Genomic DNA, 20,301 nt, shown 5'->3' with positions numbered 1-20,301 from the left:
ATAATCCCACCAAAGGCGCTCACCAAGATCAAGGTCTCCAAAGACATAATGGTGGCATTTTAATTGTCTAAACAAAAAAAAATCAAAAAGACTAGACCACAGAAATTGAAATAAGAGTGATGTCATAACAAAATGTGGTTGAATGAGGGAAGTAGAAAGCCTGTCTAGAGTACAGGCCAGTGTTGGGTGGGGAGGAAGGACACTTGGGATGGTCATGGGAATGCTGCATTGGTGAAGGATTTTATATATTAAAAAATCAAAAAAAAAAGAAAAGATAAGATAAGATAAGGCCTCCCAATTCTTACCACAGGCTGTGTTCTTTACACTGACTGTAAAGAAAGAGGAGGTACAGTAAATGCACCCCATATCACCTCAACACAGGCCCTTTGCCTGGTCTGTATTGTGAATTGGGGGACCAAAAAAAAAAAAGAATGATGTCCCATTTAAATGGTGTGTGCTGGAGAACTTTTTTTAAATTTTACCGACTCTCTACCCATAAGTCTTCTTTAAGGAAGTATCTGTTTATTTCTTCTCAAATTTTTTGATCTGTTATTTTGGAGTGAGATCATGTAAATCAGGGCTTATCACTTATACCTAGCTCTGTATTCAGGAGTCATTATGATTACACCCCAAGGGTGTACAAATGTGCACCATATACAGTGCTATGGATTCAACAGGATTAGCTGCAAGTGAGATGAGTGCTATACCCACTGCTATCCTTTGGGCTCTGGGATTGGTTTGTTGGTTGTTTTGGTTTACAGGTGCTTTATATAAGTGGTGGTTACATATTTCCTCCAAGTTCTTGTATTCTAGTCATCATTTCTTTTGTGCTACTGAAATCTCATGATTGTGCTACCTAAGTCTCATGATTGGAATCTCCCTTTGCTAAGCCAATGGCATTGAGTCTCCCATTATGTTTCTAGGTTCAATGTCATAAAGGATTCTGCCCATGCTTTCCTCCATGAGTTATGGTCTCAATGTCTCTTTCATTCCTTTTGAATTGACTTTTATATGTGGTATGAAACTGGGGTCAGAATTCATTTCTTCACATGTGACTAATCAGCTATTTCAACAGCATTTGTTGAGGAGGTTTTCCATGCGGTGCCTTCATAATCTTAGCTCCTTTACTATATACTCAAGTATAAGCAGAGTTTTTCTGGCACAAATTTTGTGCCAAAAACCTGAACGCGGATCATACAGCGCATTGAATCAAATGCATGTAGTGTCCAGTCATCTTCTGCTTCCTGTCTGTTGGAGGGGATGATGCTTCAGCTCAGTCCACAAGTTGTGGCTGAGTTGAACAGGTAGGCAGCTGAACTGAACTGGATGCCACTGAACTATTTAACCCACAATATTTAATGGCACATTTAATTAAGTGAAAAACCCATGTAATGCAGAAACTCATGTAAATAAATGTTTATAAATCCTGAATCCTTATAATCCGGGGTTTTGAAATATAAGGATTCAGGGTTTTAACCATTTATTTACAATGCTTTCCTGGCTTAAATGGTCATTCACCTTATTAAAGTTGCCATTGAATACTATGAGTTAATGCGATATGTTAATGGTACACAGTATATCAAACAATCATGTATTGTCAATGTAATCATGTATATTTATTTACTGATTCTCAATTGTTGTAATTTTGGGGGTATATATTTTTATTTTTGAAATTTACCGGTGGCTGCTGCATTTTCCACCTCAGCTTATACTCGAGTCACTAAGTTTTCCCAATTTTTAGGGTAAAATTGAGGGGGTTATACTTATACTTAAGTATATACTAGAAAGCTCTAATTCTGACTTAATTCCACTCCACTGATCTGAGTCTGTCTTCATTTCTGTACCATATTGTCTTCATTACTATAGCTTTACAGTATAATTTAAGTAAAGTTATAGTCTCCATCATGTATCATCAGGGAAATACAGATCAAGATAAACATGTTATAGCATCTCACTCACACCTGTGATAATGGTACACAGGAAGAAAAGAATAAAGCCAACTGCTGTTGTCGTGGATATAGGAAAAATAGAATCCTTATTTCCTGTTGGTCGCAATGTTAATTAGTTCAGTCATTTTAAAAAACAATGTGGACACCTCTTAAAAACTAATATTATTTTATTCCTTTTGTATTCTAAACGCTAGTTTAACCAAATCCATTTTTAAAAGTTCTGTCCTCTGTAAGACTAGTAATCCCACACCAAAGTAACACCTCCCAATATATCTTCACTTAAAATCCATGATTCTCACAGCCATTAAACAACAATAGAAGCCCAGAAATGCAGCAAAAGTTCTTAGCAAATATTTACTGGCTCATGGCAAGATTATAAGACAAATTTCCTGACACCATTATCCAAAGATTTACTAGAATCAATGATTAGATACTTAGAAACTACTTTTCTATAAGTTCCCTAGTTGATTTCGGTTCCCATTATATGTTTTCCCTAATTAAAGTACATTTTCTCTTCTATCATTAATTATAAGATAATCATCAAATATTTTAGTTGTTCCAGAGAGAAAAACAGAAACAAAAATAAGCAGATAATGGGCAAACTACCAAAGGCAAAACAGAAGAAATGTAGCAATCCTTACATAAACTGCTTCCTTATTAAAACAGGAAAGTATTATTACAGAGTAATATATCCATGATATCTCAGTACAAATAGGGATAAGTATATTAAAGATATATATGTATATATATATATATATATTACTTTTTCACTATTCTTCCTTCCATTAAAAATAAAAAAGAGGTGAGGACAATGTAATTTCATAAATAACCTTATCTATGCAGTGAGAAAATTGAAAAATGTTTTTAAGTCTGGTACGTTCACATCCAAGAAAAATGTTCCACTTGGGAAGATATGTGACTTTTAGAACACTTCTGCTATTCCTCTGCCCACCAGCACAGTAATTTGTGTATCGTTACAATGTCCCGTGATCACACACTGTACTTGGTGCTGCAGGTTGTGAGTTGTGTGTGTGATGGGAGAAGGGAGAAAGTCACACACTTATTGTGCTGCTCACACACACTAGATTGTGGGACAGCAGAATGTACGCTTACAGCATCTGGGACCACAACACAACAGCAATATCACTGCTATCACAAGCAATGTGGAGTGGTGCTGAGGATCGAACTTGCAGCCTTATGAGTGGAAGACACACACTCTACTACTGGTGCCCCAAATTCAAGCCAGAAGTCTGTTGGGTCTTAATTGATATATGTTGGAAATTATTTGGTCATTTGTGAAGCAATTTCCGAAAACAGTATTTCACAGCGCCTCCTACTGTAGGGAGTTGGCAATAGCAGGACCAGCATTCCTATATACAGAGGACTCCGAGATAAATGTCATTAGTTCAAATGCAAACTGAGATGCGTTCATCTCTCAAATGACTTTGCATATGGGGATATCCGTCAGATATTATCAATTAAGTCTGTGGTCTACAAAAGATGTCTGTAATAAGAACTCACATTTTAAACTCCTAGAATACTATGACGTTTATAGGAAATGTATTCTTAGTCACTCCCTCATTTGCCAGTTTACAAGCTTATATATTGCTTTGCATAAAGCCTGCATTCAGCTTCAGAATAATTCAATTATCTGATGGAAAAATTAAACTCACTTCCAGTAACAATACAACATGTCCCACTTAAACAACATAAATGGCAGCCCAAATTATTTAAGAACAGCCTATAAAAAAAAATCTAAGTTATAGATGATACTTTTCCCCCAAAGAATGTAAGCCTCTTCTTACTCAAAGAAAAACTCATAATAAAAAAGGCACTTTTCCAGGAAGTCAAACCATTTGTTCTCCCTGAAACTTGGGTCAAGCACTGGCTATTTGTAATCCAATATTCTTTTATCCCAAAAAATACAACTTCCATTCTAATTAGAACACAGGACTGTGACTGTATATAAAATGTAAGGTTAAGTTTTGTCAATTGCTCATAGGCACCAAACAGGTCATCTCAAAATTCTTATATTAGGATTTGGTATAAATTTCAGGATTTTACTGCACTCCTGGCAGTGCTTGTACTGCAGGGGCTCTGGAGTCCCATTTGAAATCATTAGATAACTGAAAGTGCCATAGAGGCCAATATCTTGACATCAAAATGAGAATATCCTGGAAACCCACAAATAATACTAAGAGGAGTGTTGTGTGTGGCTAAGGAAAGATGTCTCATTGTTATTAAGGACAAACCAAGTTCATATACTGAGCTAATGTAATAAGTTAATAATAATAATAATAATAATAATAATAAAAAGAGGAAGAGAGAAAAATAAGAGAAGAGATGATGGAGCAATAGCACAGCGGTAGGGCATTTGCCTTGCACATGGCTGACCCAGGACAGCCCTGAGTTCGATCCCTGGTGTCCCATATGTTCTCTTGAGCCAGGAGTAATTTCTGAGCACAGTGCCAGGAGTAACCCCTGAGCATTACCAGGTGTGGCCCAAAAGCCAAAAAAAAAAAAAAAAAAAAAAGAAGAAATGAGAAGGGGGACGATATGAGAGGACTAGAAAACGAGCGAAATGAATAAAAATGACCAGAATATTTTGCTAGAGATTATCTACAGAGTCAGCTTCCATCTGAAATAAATTGTGGTAGTTTAGGGAGAATTACTGAACTCTCAAAAAAATATGCCATAGTACATTTTTGACCTTTTATGGTAGCAAAAATTAGGGTCAGTTATAGAGTGATTGTCCAAAATTGTAGTGTACATGTTATTACAACATAGATGCCATCTTCTTCCTTCTCTTCCATCACTACAACTTAGATATAAATAAAGGAACAGCCTTCAAAATTGAGAGGGAGAGGTTTTTTTTTCTCACAATCATTCTAAAGAACATCCAAAAGGTTAGATGGGATCATCACAAAATATAAGTATTGTGTCCCACAAGCAATTGCTTTTTATACCATGAATAGAAATACCAGGGATAGTTATGGGGTTCATGTCCATAACAGAACATCAGAAAGAACACCTTTCCTACATGGATATACCTCTCCCACGTAGATGCCAACGTGGAAGTTAGTCAAATGTTGTCAGGGATATGATATAATAATATTGGGCCATATTGCAAAGAGCACTGGAATGGGTTATCTAGATTTTGGAATAGAAAATGCACTGAGAATTCCCATGTGTTGTCAATTTACTAGCAGAACATTTTCTAAAGAACCATAATGACATTTGTTATTGGAAAACATTGCGACTTCATCATCCCGGCATATTCATCCCTACTCTACCCACCTCCATCTTTACAAAAGAGAGATCCCATTCTTGACCTTGATTCAATCACACAATAATGAAAATTTAAACCAGAGAAAGAAAGATTTGTTTGCTCTGATTAATTAACATATTCAAGACAGCAGAAATCACAACAATTCCATGACTCAACACACTGATTCTTTCTATAAATTTTGAACAAATACTAAAGAGTCAGACATGATTCCACTTCAGGTCTAGATTGAAACTCATAACATCTTTGATTTGTAGTCTTAGAATATAACAGTGCCTCAAAAACCCCAAGTTTAGCATCTTTTGACAAATTAATTCCCATAAACCTCACTAAAGTAGATATGCACAAGTTACCAGAATGACCCCCTCTACACAAGAGTTCTACCACTCAACAATGTGAGCTAAAACATACTTTCTATAAAATGAGAAATTAATTTTTGAAAGAAAAGGAGTGGATATTGAATAAATTAATGGTATAGAGGTCTCAAGCTTAAAGCCAGTTAATTATTCATATAAAATGTACTAACATGCCATAATTCTCTGTAAATAAATTCTCTTTGATTCTTCAATTACTGATTCAACCACTGGGACAATTACTACTCGTTAGGCCAAAATAACATACTCTGTAGAGTTCTATAAGGGAAATCCTTTAGGAACAAGGGTTATTACTGCTTTAAGTTCAATGGATAATTGTCATTAAATTAGGAATGGTCCATTTCCTGTATCACCATGCTCTTAAGCTATTTTATTCATTTTATTTACTATGATGGATAGAGAGACAGATAGATAGATGATAGATGATTGATTGATTTGTTGATTCATCACTGATTTACAATACAGAATTTCAGGGATATAGTTTACTATGTGTATTTGACTGACCACATCTACCACAAAGTGTCATTCTATCCCTAACGAGACCGCTGTATTCATTTCTAATCCCCACTTCACTCTAGTAACCACATTTTTTCCACCAAGTCTAGGAGTTAAGGGGTTTCCTTTTTGGAAGTTTTTTATTTAAATTGTCTTGGCTATGTGTATTCCTCATGAATTAAACCATTTAATAAATCCCATTTGCTTTCTCACTAATTTCCCCAAACACAATCCCCTCAAATTCTCTTTTCTTTATCTCAAAAGGCAAAGCTTCAATTTTAGGGCTAGCGTTTCCTTATCAAGTTATATATTGTCAAGCATTTACGTTGAATATATGTTTTGGCTATTGCAAATAATGGTACTATAGTACAAGGAGATAAAGATAACCTTTCTAATCATCATTTTCTTATTCTTTTGATAAATGTCTACCAGTGTTTACTGGATCATATGGTATTTCCATTTGTTTTTTAAAAGAATCTTCATGCCACAATCACACCAACACTGTTATTTACCAGGGGGCCCTTCAATTAGGATTCTCACTGGCATTTGTTGTTTTCCTGGTGTGACATTATAGTTCAAGTTGGTTTTGATTTACTTTGCCTTCTATTAAGATATAGTGAGCTTTTTTCTGTTTTTATATTTGCCTATGAACCATCTGTATGTCTTCTTTGGACACATGTCTATGCAAGTCTTTTGCCGACTTCTAAAATTGGCTGATTTGTGTGTGTGTGTGTGTGTATGTGTGTGTGTGTGAAATGTCTCATTCTTTCACCCTTAATCCTGAGATCTGCAAAGCTTCAGTCAGAACTCAGTATATTTGTTTCACTTGTTGCTATTCCTTCTCCCATCCTCTAACTCCTACCAAAATCAAACATTTTTTTTCTACTTACTCTGCTTTTCTGCTTTTACTACTTTTCTGCTTTTACTCTATCCCTACAGTATCATTTCTAACAGCATCTTTACATATGATTAATATGATTATTTATCCTACCTTATGATGAGGGAAACCCACATTCCACCTGAAGCTACTGCTTCATCTCATTCCATTCATTTTCAAAAGACAAAAACAATCACCACATAAATAAATTCTGATGTTGAGGTCTTTTTGTTAGTTTCTTCTGATAGAATCCTTGCTCTAGCTTTTTTTGGCCTGTGGTTTTATCTGCATTTTACTATGTGTTTTAATTTCCTGTGTTATTCATATTTAGCCCAGAAAAAATAAGGTTGATGCTCTATCACAACAAACATTGTTCCTCGTGTATCCAGGGAGATAACTACAGCATCTTCTAAGACTTAGAAATTGCTGAAGACCTTTCCAAGGTCTTTACTCCTTCTGTGTCTTATCTGATTTGTGTTGTTATTTAAAAAAAAAACAACAGAAAATTCTTCCTTTATATTATAAAGGGGTTAAATAAGAACCCATACTTACTTAGGTCTCTCTAGGCTTTCTGATGAAGTTTGAAATAAAGCACTGAGTTTGGTGTTTTATGAAAACCCACAGGAAAATTACTTTGATTCCCTCCAATCATATCTGTCTAGTTCATCAGGTGTGTTTTAGACTTTAAAAAAGTATAACACAAACATGCTATCTTCTAGCATTTAACCATCTTGAATCAATTCTAAAATTTCTGTACTTTACCATTCTAAAGGAGAGTTAACTATTACAAATAAAGTTCATTGATATACTTTCTATTGAGAGAAAGGCATTTTCTTAGTCCCCTGTTTTAAAGAGAAGAACTAATAATGTACAACTAATGTGTAATGTTTGATTCATCTTAGAATCTCAGTACACAGTACCTGCGAGGTGTCAGACTGATTCCATCATACTATAAAATGAAAAACATTCCAATTTTCCAGAAATTCAAATGACTGAAGTCCCTTTTTTCACTGATCCAAAATAAGTTGGAACCACCTCTGACCAAGTGTCATTGCAAAGGCAAGTAGATTATCCTTGACATTTTTTTTATTTTATTATTTTTATTGTCATATTATTGCCTCCCAAGCTACTAACACACTGAGAATCAGAGCAGGTGAAGGCCAAAAGTGGATCTTAAGAGGAAATTAGACAATATTCAGTATGATCTGGTGTATACATGTAAATCAAATATTATTAACGATCTGGCTCAAAATAGGTGCTAGTTGGTATTTAAATGATTAGTTTAGATAACATATAATTCTAAGAAATTTATGATGCTAGATTTCTTCTAGTTATGGAAGGCTAGAAGGCCTCCTCAAACTTGTTTTTACCAATTTTCAAATAACACTTTTAAACAAGTTGACAAAATGAATGCTCACTTTCGTTCTAGTTTTAAGATATTTTTTAAGATATTTATTGATGGGGCTTAGCCCTCAATCACTGTGTTTGGAGATCTCTGTTGGAAATTCTCAGGGGACTTTTTAGGTTGCTGAGCTGTTATGTATGTAAATATTTTAGGGGATTATTATGTTACTGACCCTATCCTGATCGGTGATTTTGCCCTACCGTAGGGTGTGACCTGGCATCCTGCCCCCACCCTAAGGTGGTACCTGATTCTGCTTCCATCATTGGGTGATATCTGATCCCATCATTGGGTGGTACAAGATTCTGGGGGATAAAAACAAGGGTCTGTGGAAGGTGAGAAGCTTTTGGCTGGAACTTATGCTGAGTCTTTGGACTTCAGTCTTGTCCACCGAATAAAACTAATATTTCCACAAGCCTGACTATATGCGAGCTGTTCACCTGCCGTTTCACCTCAGAACCGTCGGCTTGACAGGGTGGCAGATGCGTACACCGAGCTGGAGGGGAAAGACCTCATCCTCCATCCCTCCATCAGTCAACCTCTTCAGGGGCTGACTTGCAACACTGAGCAACAAATCTAGGTTGGCCTCATGCATGGCAAGCACCCTACCTGTTGGACTATCACCTAGGACCCAATATAGTTTTGAGATTTTACAGGGCCAGACATATAGCAGTTAAGGTGTTTACCTTACAGAAGAGATTTTAAAACATTTATGTTCTAATTATAGTGTTTTCTAATAGATTACCTCAGTTATAGCAATAATATATTTATCCCTAATAGAATGCTTTAAATCATGGGACATTAAAATGGGAAAAAATCATGAGATTGTCAAGTCATATTAATTTCAACAATTATAGAATTAAATTTATTAAGCCAATGGAACAGCCTTAAAATGTTACATCACAAGGCTTGGCTATCTGCTAAGTTAATTTATAGAAGCCCTGGGTCAGATAAAGTGTCACTGATTTATTAGAGGATATAAAACTACTAGCTGGAAAAGAAGTTAAAAGTTTCTTTTGAAAGAAAAAAAAAAGACAAATTGCAGATGTGGAGCAGATCATCACAACCTAGCCAGCTCAAAGAAGTTAAAAGTTGAAGAGAAAGGAAAAGCACTTTCTTTTTTTTTGGGGGGGGGGGGCACACTCAGCAGTGCTCATGGGTTACTCCTGACTGTCTGCTCAGAAATCGCTCCTGGCAGGCACGGGGGGACCATATGGGACACCGGGATTTGAACCAACCACCTTTGGTCCTGGATCGGCTGCTTGCAAGGCAAACGCCACTGTGCTATCTCTCCGGGCCTCATGGAAAAGCACTTTCTTATTCTACTATTTCTACTTCATTCTCTTGAAGTGCTTTAAAATGTTCTTATAACTTAGATCAAACAAAATTTTTCTTTGTTTTGTTTGCGGCCACACTCAGAAGCACTCAGGAGTTACTACTGACTCTAATCAGAAATCACTGCTGGGAGGCTCAAAAAACCTTTGTGATGCCGGGGATTGAACCTGGGTTGGATGTGTGCAAGACAAACAACCTACCCATTGCATTATTGCTCTGGTTCCAGATCAAATAGATTTTAAATATTATGATGATTTAATTAACTTAAGGTTCTTTCAAAAATATTTTCCTTCCACACATTTTTCTCAAAATTTTAAAAGTATATCTAATACCAAGTTTACTCCTCCAAAAAAAAAGAAGAAAAATTGGGATATTTAAAGCAACTGCATCCAATCTCATGCTAAGAACCATGCTTCAAAGGAGATGTTATTCCACCATGTCATAAAGGCACATACAGTAAGCTCTCTCCTTCTCCCATTTACTAGCACCTTAAAAATTAAGCCTGCTACTTAGAGGCACTCAGTATATTCACAAAAGAGGGAGGTGGGGAAGAAAGAAAGGAGGGAAAGAGGGAGGGTGGGAGGGAGCAATTAAGAATTTGCTAATCCTACATATGGTAATGTCAACTCTGGTCTGGCTACCTCCACAGTTCATGCTTTTATTATCCATAACATGTTCAAAGAATGTGCTTCAGAATATAGTTACAGAAAATAATCACTTCAAAATGTTGTTCTTGGGAAATGCAACTTCAATCACCTTCAGCAATCTGTTCAGATTATTTAGATGGCATTCTACAATTTAAATACCATCTCCAGGATAATAAAACTCTGCTAGAAGGGAAGGCAACAAGAGAGAACCAAAAATGCCTGGGACTTAACAGAGCAATTATCTAAGGTGGTAATTTTAAGCAAAGATAAAAGAGAATATGACCATCTGTGAGACAGGGAAATAGACTTAACACTGATCTGGAAACACAAACTTAGTTGGACTTATTAATGTCAGCAGACTCTTCAAAGGGAAGATGGACCAGAAACTTCCAGGGCAAGTGTTGGCCCCTTTGTGTAAAAAAAAAAAAAAAAGGCAGTGCTAAAAGGGGCAACCGAGGGAGCCATTGGTACATTTATGGGTGAAAAATAAATGGACAACAGTCTTCCTGAGGGCTTAGTCCTCAGCTAAGCACATCCACAGAGAAACAGGACAGGCTTGGGAAGGGAAGGAGAAGGAGACAAAGTGGGTCATAAATGCTATTCCTGCTAAAAATAGTTAGAACTAGATGATGAAAGAATGGAATCATTTAGGCTTGGTTTGGTGACAGGAAAGACAGCAAATAAATATGGAGAACAGCAAGTATAATCAGCAAGCATGAAAAAAAATGTGGATAGCAACACCTTTAATCAAAGCCCTTAAATAGAGCCCTTCTGAACCAAATCAGAGAGTGTCCCAGTTCTTTACTGCCTTCTCAATGCCCAGCCAGTCCCTGTATGAAGCTCTGAAATGAAACACTCATGCCACAGGTGACTGGTTATGTGACACTGGGCTCTGGAGACAGCCAGTTGGTTGAGGCCTTCTCTGTCAGCATTCACCCCTTGACCCCTTCTACTCTTTCCATCTTTTTATCCTCTCTAGTACTCACTTTATAGATGGCAGCAAAAGATTTCTTTGCCTCCTGGCTTCCATTTGGGCATGGCAGAGTGGATTATTCAGTGGAGAGAAAGAAAGAGGGAAGAATTTCTCACAGCCGGGTCCTCTCTAGTTTCTGTCATCCTATTCTGACCATTGTGAAGATAAGTTGCTCTACACAACCATCTCTCCTTTGGGTTTGTGCTTCTCTGGAAAGTAGGCTTTAGAAATATATTTATTCATTCTGAATATTTAGTAAACATCAATTTGCAAAGGCAGTATTTTGTGTTCTGGGACTCCAGCAGTAAACAAATGCACACTTATACACACATGGGCATCCAGTTTTTCTACTGTATAACAAAGGTATTAATAGTCTAGTTCTTGGAATTAAGATGATTTCAAGTCCCAACCCGATTCTTAACTACAAAATTTTGTTTCTGCTGTTTTCATTCTATTCATTTGGAAAAGAGAGATTGACAGATGGGTGGTAGGTTGATCCATAGGCAGGTGATCAATAAAGACATACTCCATCTCTTCAGCTGTTGAGAAGACTGAGTCATTTAACTTAAATAAAGACCCTAATCAGAAGCACCAAATAAACCCTGAATAAATACGACAATCTGTTGTTGTCTCCTGGAGCTGAAATTCTGATAGAGAAGAATAGATGAATTAAGAACCATCTGGTTGATGGCATAAATAGGCAATGGTGACCCTGAGCAAAGGACTCCCAATATCATCCATTAAATGAGAAAACTCAGTGGTTCCTTAAAGTGTGAAGAATAATGAAGAATAATGAACTTCTGATGTGAAACATCAGACTAAGCCATCACTTCTTCAGTCTCGGTCTAGGTTCTGTGCCTCTTAGACTCAATCTAGCACTCAAACTAGCTTCTCCTCACTGGACCCTGGGAAATGCATGACTGCACCGTGGCCCTGGCCTCCTCCCTACGTGTGTGTGTGTGTGTGTGTGTGTGTGTGTGTGTGTGTGTGTGTGTTTTGGAGGGCTAACAATTAGACAACAAGTGAGGAGGGTTCTGGAAACACATTATCGAGGCCCAGAATTAGAAAGGAGACAAGGTAGACACATAGGGAGTTCTTGGGAGAGCCCTTTGAGAGGCAGATAGGGAACAAGCATTGAAATATCCAGGTAGGCATTACTTCCTGTGCTTTCTCTTTCTTCCCTTTATTTGAAGTGAAATTCCCTTTGAATTCTGCCTGTCTTCCTGCACTAAGTAAAAAGAGAAAACAATATTACTGTCTGTGCTTAGACCAAGATGACACAACCTGAGTAATTTTTTACACCAAAAGCAAGGGATCAGGAGAAAGATGCCCTGAATTCAACTAAGAGGAAACATTCCCTCAGCAGAGGCTCTCATGGCATCTTCTAACCATTGTCGTGGACCATTTCTCAGCATGGGAAAATTCTGAATATAAAGAAACACTAGTTTATACTGATAGGCTTGTTCAATAAAGAATCTCATAATGTTTTATATACCTTTTAGTTATATATGAAGAATTGTAAATCTCAGAATATTACAGGTTCTGAAGAAAAGCAGAAATACAGAAGGTGGGGCCAGAGCAGTGACCCAAGTGGTAAGGCATCTGCCTTGTGCATGCTAGCCTAGATCCCCTGGTGTCCCATATGGTCCCCCAAGAAATGGGCAATTTCTGAGCTCATAGTGTCACCAGGTGTGCCAAAAAAAAAAAAAAAAAAAAAGAAGTACATAAGGTAAGGCAGACTCAATCCAGCCTCAATCCCCAGCACCTCATATAGTTCCCTGAGCCTCCCCAGAAGTGATCTCTGAATACCGAGTCAGTTATAAACCCTGAGTACTGCTGGGTGTAGCTCCCAAAACAAAATAATAATAATAAAGTAATTCTAAAATAATAATTATAAAACTGCATTCTTAAAAAATCATTAGAATTTTCCAAAAGCACACACAAAACTGTTTCTGTAATTTTTATTCATTAGAGAAGGCATACCTTTTGAGTAGGACACCTTTAGTGGACAATAATGAGATTGATTGTGTCAGCAGAAGCCCATGTTGGGCAATATTACACAATCATTGAGAGGTTTGTTGAATAGCATGAAGTAGTAGGTAAAAATGTAACACAAACAAAGAAACAAAGGTAGGAACTAGAGATAATACAAGGGTTATGGAACATTCCTAAGATGTGTCTGACCCTATTCCGTTCCTGGAGCCATAATGGTTCATGAGCATTTCTGGATGGAGTCTCAGAGGCCCAGGCCATTGCACTGGTAGCCTCAGTAAATCTCAACATCAGCTCCCAAGTAGTATCACATCCTTGCATTGAAATGCTTCACACTGAAATACCATCCCAGTTGTCGGAGATTGGTCAAGAAAATCCCCCAGGACTCCTCAGCACCATTGGGAGATTTCTCACAAAAAAATTAAAATCAATTAAAAAATAAAAAATATCTTAGAATTTCATCTTTGTCCAGCAAAAGAACAAGAAATGAGAATAATCAACATTTATCATATATATGTAGCAGATTTGTTATCTGGTGCTTGTGTCTGTTGGTTATGATTCTTGGAACAATTCTATAATCAAATTCTAAATTATAGGTCCAGAGCAATAGAACATAGACTTAGGCACTGGCCGTGAAGAAAGCCAATATGGGTTCCATCCCTAGCATCCCAGATGGTCCTCTGAACAACCACTAGGAGTCCTGAGTGCAGAGCCCAGAGTAACCCCTGAGTACCACCAAGAGTGACCCAAAAACAAAACCAAAAATACTAAGACTATACTAATTTTATTGATAGGGCAACCTAAAAAGGGAGAAATTAAAGAATTCATCTAAGGCTACATAGGTAGCCAGTAGCAGAATTGGGATTTGAGGAGTAGGAGACAGAACACAGCATGTAATGCTCTCGCATTGCAAGTAGCCAATATGGTTTGTTCTCTGCAACCCATAGGGTTCCCTAAGCACAGATAACGGTGACCTCTGGATACAAAGCGAGGAGCAAACCTTGCTTACTAAGAAAAAGGAAAGAAAAGTCATAGAATTTGAGTCCAGGCAGCTAATATTAAAAGCATGCTCTTAACTACTGTGTTCTATTAGCTCCATAAATAGGCTAATAATAACAATAGCTACCAACTCATAAAGGCAGCAATTTCTCTAGTTAATCCTCATAACAACCCTTTGTATAGAAAGTATCAACCCCATTACAAAGATGAAAAGCTCAGCAGGAAACAGCAAAAACACAAAGCCAGAAACCAAAAAAATCAAATCTTAGCCCAAAGCCCAGATTCTAAGCATGGTACACTAAGTTTCTTTCTTGTATTATTTTCTAAATTGTCTACAATGAGTATATTTGATTGTTGTTTCTTTTTTTAAAGATGGGGTGGTGTATTTTTCCAAAAATATATTTGGAATAACAAAGTATTGAAACAACAAAATAATAGAACATTTTCGTTTTCTTTTTATGTAATGTACCATGTGAGAATTTCCCTCTAAGTCTTTTTTAATATTCATTTCTCACATCCCCATAAAAGAGTCTATCCAATTTTATATCTCTGAGAAATAATATCCACTGGTAACACTCAGGAAATGCAGCATGTCTTCAGATGATTGGGTGGATAAACCTACAGCCATCGGCACTCCGCATCTAGAATTCAATTTAATGGAATGACCAATGATTTTCTCTCCAAGCCATCCAAGTTGTGTCTCATTACCCATGACAACCAGGAATTACTAATCTCTGGGTAGCTGAAAGCTGCACACAGACACGAGACCTAGTGGAGAAAAAAGCCCAGTCTGCCTGAAGATGTTACTTCTAAACAGCATTGCAATTTGGCCAAAATAAGTCCATGAGTCTTTCCAGTGACTGCTGTGAGACACTGAGACAGAGAGATGGAGGATCAGCAAAGAGGGTTGCCTGTCTCATTTTCCCTTCTTCCCCATCTAAAAATCTTGCTTCATCTCTGAACCAACATCTCTTTCCTTCCCACTCCAGTTACTAAATGAAATAAGCAGACACAAGGGAAGGGATAGACAGGGATCAGAAACACTTCGCCATGCAAACTACACAAAGTTTGACAACCAAATATCTACCATGGCCCAGTTCACATTCTAAGCAGTAAGTGTCTCTATTTTTCAAAATTCTCTGAATTCTAATTTGAGACAGCTTCCTCTCTCAAATTCTTCACAAAATGTACCACTTTATTTCTTCAAAAAAAGCCCTTTTCTTAATTTACTGTATAAAAAATTTAAGGAAAATATTACTCTGATTTGTTAACCAGTCCGTCTGTCTGTCTGCCTCTCTCTGTCTGTCTCTGTCTCTGTCTCTGTCTCTTTCTCTCTCTCTCTCTCTCTCTCTCTCTCTCTCTCTCTCTCTCTCTCTCTCTATCTATCTATCTCTAGATTTTGGGCCACACCAGGTGATGCTCAGGGGTTACTCCTGGCTATGTGCTCAAAAATTGCTCCTGAGCTGGAGGACCATATGGGATGACAGGATTCAAACCACCTTCCTTTCTGGATCTGCTGTGTGCAAGGCAAATGCCCTACTGCTGTGCTATAGCTTCAGCCTCCGATTTGTTAATCTCTTAATGAGGCCAACTAGAAAGATAATTCTGTTCATAACAAGATTACCTACTCATCACTTTGGGTTCAGTTGTATGTCACTTGGTCTGAGCCCTCAATAACATGCAATATAATATTTAATACAGTTTTTGAAAATAACTGTTTGGAAAGATTGGTTGCCCACTCTAAAAAGCCTAATCCAGCTAACAGGTACTTTATATAAAATAATGTAGTTGCTTTTAATGTTTTATTGTGACCATTATGATTTATGACATTCTTCATAGGTTTCAGGCATACACTGTTTCAGGGTCAATCCCACAACCAGTATTGACTTCCCTTCACCATTGTTCCCAGAGTCCATCTCATGCTACCATCCCCTATCCCCCAGCCTGTCAGCATAATAGGCACATTTTAAATTTTGGTTGTAAAAGTTTAGGTCTCATGATTCCAACTTTATTCACTCTGGCTTGAATATTTAGTTCTATTCCTTTATAACACCACCAGTGCACCTGAGACCAGCTGGCCCCTGGTCCCCATTATTTCATATTTCTGTTTCTCGTTCTCCACTCAATTTCTTTCCTCTCCTCACTTTCACTCTCCTCTGGGGTTAAGAGTGTTCAAGACAACTCCCATTTAAATCACTGCATTTCTTCATATAGTTATTCTAAATACCACATATATGTCATAGCATTCTATATTTATCCTTCTTCTGGCTTACATCATTTAACATTATATCTTCCCATAATATCTACCCTTGTTGCAGCAAATTGCATGATGCATCATTCCTTGCAGCTATGTAATATTCCATTGTATATGTGTACCACCTCTTGATGATCCACTCATCTGTTATTGTACATCTATGTTGATTCCAACTCTTGGCTACTGTCTGAGTGCTGTGATGACTATTGGTGTGCATACATCCTTTTGGAACAGTGTTTTTCTGTCTAAAGATAGATACCCCAAAGTAGGATTTCTGGATTATATGGCAGATCAATGTTTAGTTTTACTGAGAACCCACCATACTGTTTTACATAAGGGTTGGACCAGACAGTATTCCTACCAAAAATGAGTGAGAATTCCTTTCTTACCATATTCCTGCCAAAACAAATTTTTCCCAATAGTTTTGATCTGTGCCATCATTGTTGGAGTAAAATGATAACTCATTATTGTCTGGATTTGTATTTCCCTAATCATAAGTGTTGATGAGCATTTTTTTCATGAGCCTGTTGGTTATCTATTCATCTTTGTCAGAAGCATAAAAAAAGATAATAAAAACCAGAGCAGATATCAATGATATAGAAACAAAGAAAACAATACAAAGAGTTAATAAAACCAGGAGCTGATTTTTTTAAAAAGAAAAAAGAAAACACACAAACCATTAGCAAGACTCATGAGGAAAAAAAGAAAGTGCTCAAATAAATTATATCAGAAATGAAAGGGGAGAGAAGTTACAACAGAACCCCCAGAAATCCAAGAGCTTATTATGAATAACTGTACTCTGTTAAGCTAGAGGATCTAAAAGAAATAGACAGATTTCTGGACACATATAATCATCCCAATAAAGTCTATAAAAGATTGAAATGAAATGGTAAATTCTATATGCCAGAATTTTAGGGGAACAAGGATGCCTAGAAAAAAATGTATCCAAGAGAGCACAACTCCCTCAAAATAAAAGAAGAAGCACAATGCATTGCTGTTTTCAATACAATAGCTAAGATCTGGAATCAACCATGATATATTCAATAAAAGATGAATGGACAATGAAGATATGTAGGTGTGTAGCTATGCAGCAATTATGAAGATGTTTCAATACACAATGGAGTACTACGTAGCAAATTATGAAGAGGTGTTGTAAATATACACAATAGAGTACTACACAGCTACAACTTGCTGCAACATGTGTGAAAATGGGACAATATCATGTTCAGTGAAGTAAGCCCCAAAAAAGAACAAGCTGAGGATAATCTCACTTGCCTGTGGTATGTAGAATATCTGAATGAGGGAATACAATGTAGAAAAGGGGGTATCTAGATTGCCCTTGACCCCAGAATATAAGAAAAAATACAGAGAAGGAAAGATATTGAGTGGGGCAAGAAAGAGTATAAGAAAGGGAAGTAACTAAGGAGCAGGTATCACAGACTTTGGGTCCACTAAAAATGTGGGGAGTGGTATAGCCATATATCATATCACATATTCAGCAACACTGAAATCATGAGATGCAAAACTATAACCACCAAACTTTAAAACATGCTTGTCTTGTCAAGGTGGGAGAATGAGGGTAAAATTGTCAGGAGGGAACTTGGGCACATTGGTAGAGGGAAGTTGACACTGCTGGTAATAGTGGCACTAGAAAGTATATATGTAAATCTCAACTATTCATAACTTAGTAACAATGGCGCTTTAATTAAATTTTAAAAGCTAACTTCAAAAATGTATAGGGGGAATCGAGGTGAAATTATACTTTTAAGTAGAGGACGTGGGCATCTCTACCTCTGCCACACTACAGCAGTCCATCCATCCCACCCCCACAGAAAACCTTGCAAAAATGACTAGTTCACAAAGTATTGAATGGAAGGGGATGCCTCATAGCAATGGTCTGTGGGTGACACATACATGTAAACTAATGAAAGATGGTTTTTGAGATTATAAAAATAGAAGATGCAATGTAAAATTAAAAAAACTAGAGAGAGAAACCCGGGGATGAGAGAGGGAGTTGGACTGCATCCTGCGGGGACATTTAGGAGACTACAAGTAATGCTAGTAATCAAACCCCAATCAGCTGATACAAGGTGAGTACATTACTCCTGTATTACCTCTCTAGTCCCAACTTTTTATAATTAAAAATCGTAATTATAGGGGCCAGAGTAGTGGCACAAGCAGTAAGGTGATTGCCTTGCAAGCCCTAACCTAGGACAAACTGCAGTTCGATCCCCCAGCATCCTATAAGGTTCCCCCAGCATCCTATATGTTTCCCCAAGCCAGGATCAATTTCTGAGCTCATATCCAGGAGTAACCCCTGAGCATCACCGGGTATGGTCCAAAAAGTAAAAATAAATAAATAAATAAATAAATAAATAAATAAATAAATAAATAAATAAATAAATAAATAAATAAATAATGATTATAGCCTTTGGGAAGAATGGATGAGAATGAAGCCTTCATAAGTGGAGTTAGTATCCTAGTAAAAGGAGACCTTAAAGCTCTCTCATTCTTGTTCTCATTGTCATTATTCAACAACCAGAATGACGGGTTGTTGTTGGTTGTTACCTTAAAGAGAATTTCATCACAGCCCAACTATGCTTGCTCTCTAATCCTAGGCTTCCATCCTCCCAAATTCTGAGTTTGCTTATAACTGCTCTTTGCTTCTAAGTCTATATTACATTTGTTACAGCAATGTATACTCAGAGTCTCCCTCCTAAGGTAAAGGTTATTGAAAAATTGTGTATTAAAGAAAATACTTAAATGGCCAATCATCATTTAAAAAGATGCCTAATTTTATTCATTAGTTACTAGGGAAGCGTAGACTGAAAATAAAACCAGTAAGATACTATATGAACTGCACCCAATTGGCAACTAAAAGTATAGTCTGGTAATGCCACTGTTGGTGAGGACACAGTGTACCCAAAATTATATATGATGCTGAGGCCATCATAAATTGAAGAGAAATTTGGCCCTATAACCCAGCCATTCTACTCAAAGGTCCAATGACCTAGATAACAATATCAGGCATTGTACAAACCACATTTATCATGTTGAAGAAATGACCATCAACAAGAAGAGGGAAAATCAAACCTGGTAAGATTTATGTGCACATCTAATGCCATAAAAATTAAGCTATTTTGAAAAGCAAAAGTAAGTGTCTGACTAACGAGATCCATCTCTAGGATAGAAATATTAAGCTGAAAGAAGATTATGAAAGCCAGCTTAACAAGCATCCTGATACCTTTTGTAGGAGATGCAATTCAGTCATTTCGTTTTTGTTTATATATCCTGTATATGTAATAAAATATGCAAATGATCACATCAAGTTCAATTTAATGACTAGACCTGAGTAAAAGGCCAAAAAGACTTGGAAAGAAATTCAGGAGTGTCCAATTATATTTGTGAGAGGTTTTGTTGCTGTTGCTATATGATTTCTTAAGCTGAGGGTTTGCTTTAGTTTGCATTCCTTTAAAAAAAGAATTTAAAAACCCACTGATCAAAGCAGATGTTAATGGTGACATAAAGACACAGAGGTCTATAATGTATATTCTGAAAAGTATTTCAGTATTAAAATATCCGAATTTGGGCTGGGTGAAGTTAAGGTGTTTGCTTTCCTTGCAGACCACCCCACTTTAATTCTTGGTACTTCACTTGTTCCCCAACTACCACCATGTATGATCACTAAACTCATAGTCAGAAGTTAAAGTAAGCTGTG

General features: G+C 36.9%; 1 non-coding gene across 1 annotated transcript; it reads left to right on the top strand.

The window, feature by feature from the left end:
• The first annotated feature begins 288 nt into the window (after positions 1-288).
• On the top strand, positions 289-420 carry LOC126016595 (small nucleolar RNA SNORA51). The gene has a single exon (XR_007498386.1). It is a non-coding gene; the product is annotated as a small nucleolar RNA SNORA51 (small nucleolar RNA).
• Positions 421-20,301: the final 19,881 nt, after the last annotated feature.

Source organism: Suncus etruscus, chromosome 8, assembly GCF_024139225.1.
Source record: "Suncus etruscus isolate mSunEtr1 chromosome 8, mSunEtr1.pri.cur, whole genome shotgun sequence".
NCBI lineage: Eukaryota > Metazoa > Chordata > Mammalia > Eulipotyphla > Soricidae > Suncus > Suncus etruscus.
The sequence above is the reverse complement of the archived record's forward strand: the minus strand, read 5'-3'. Positions and strand labels throughout refer to the sequence as shown.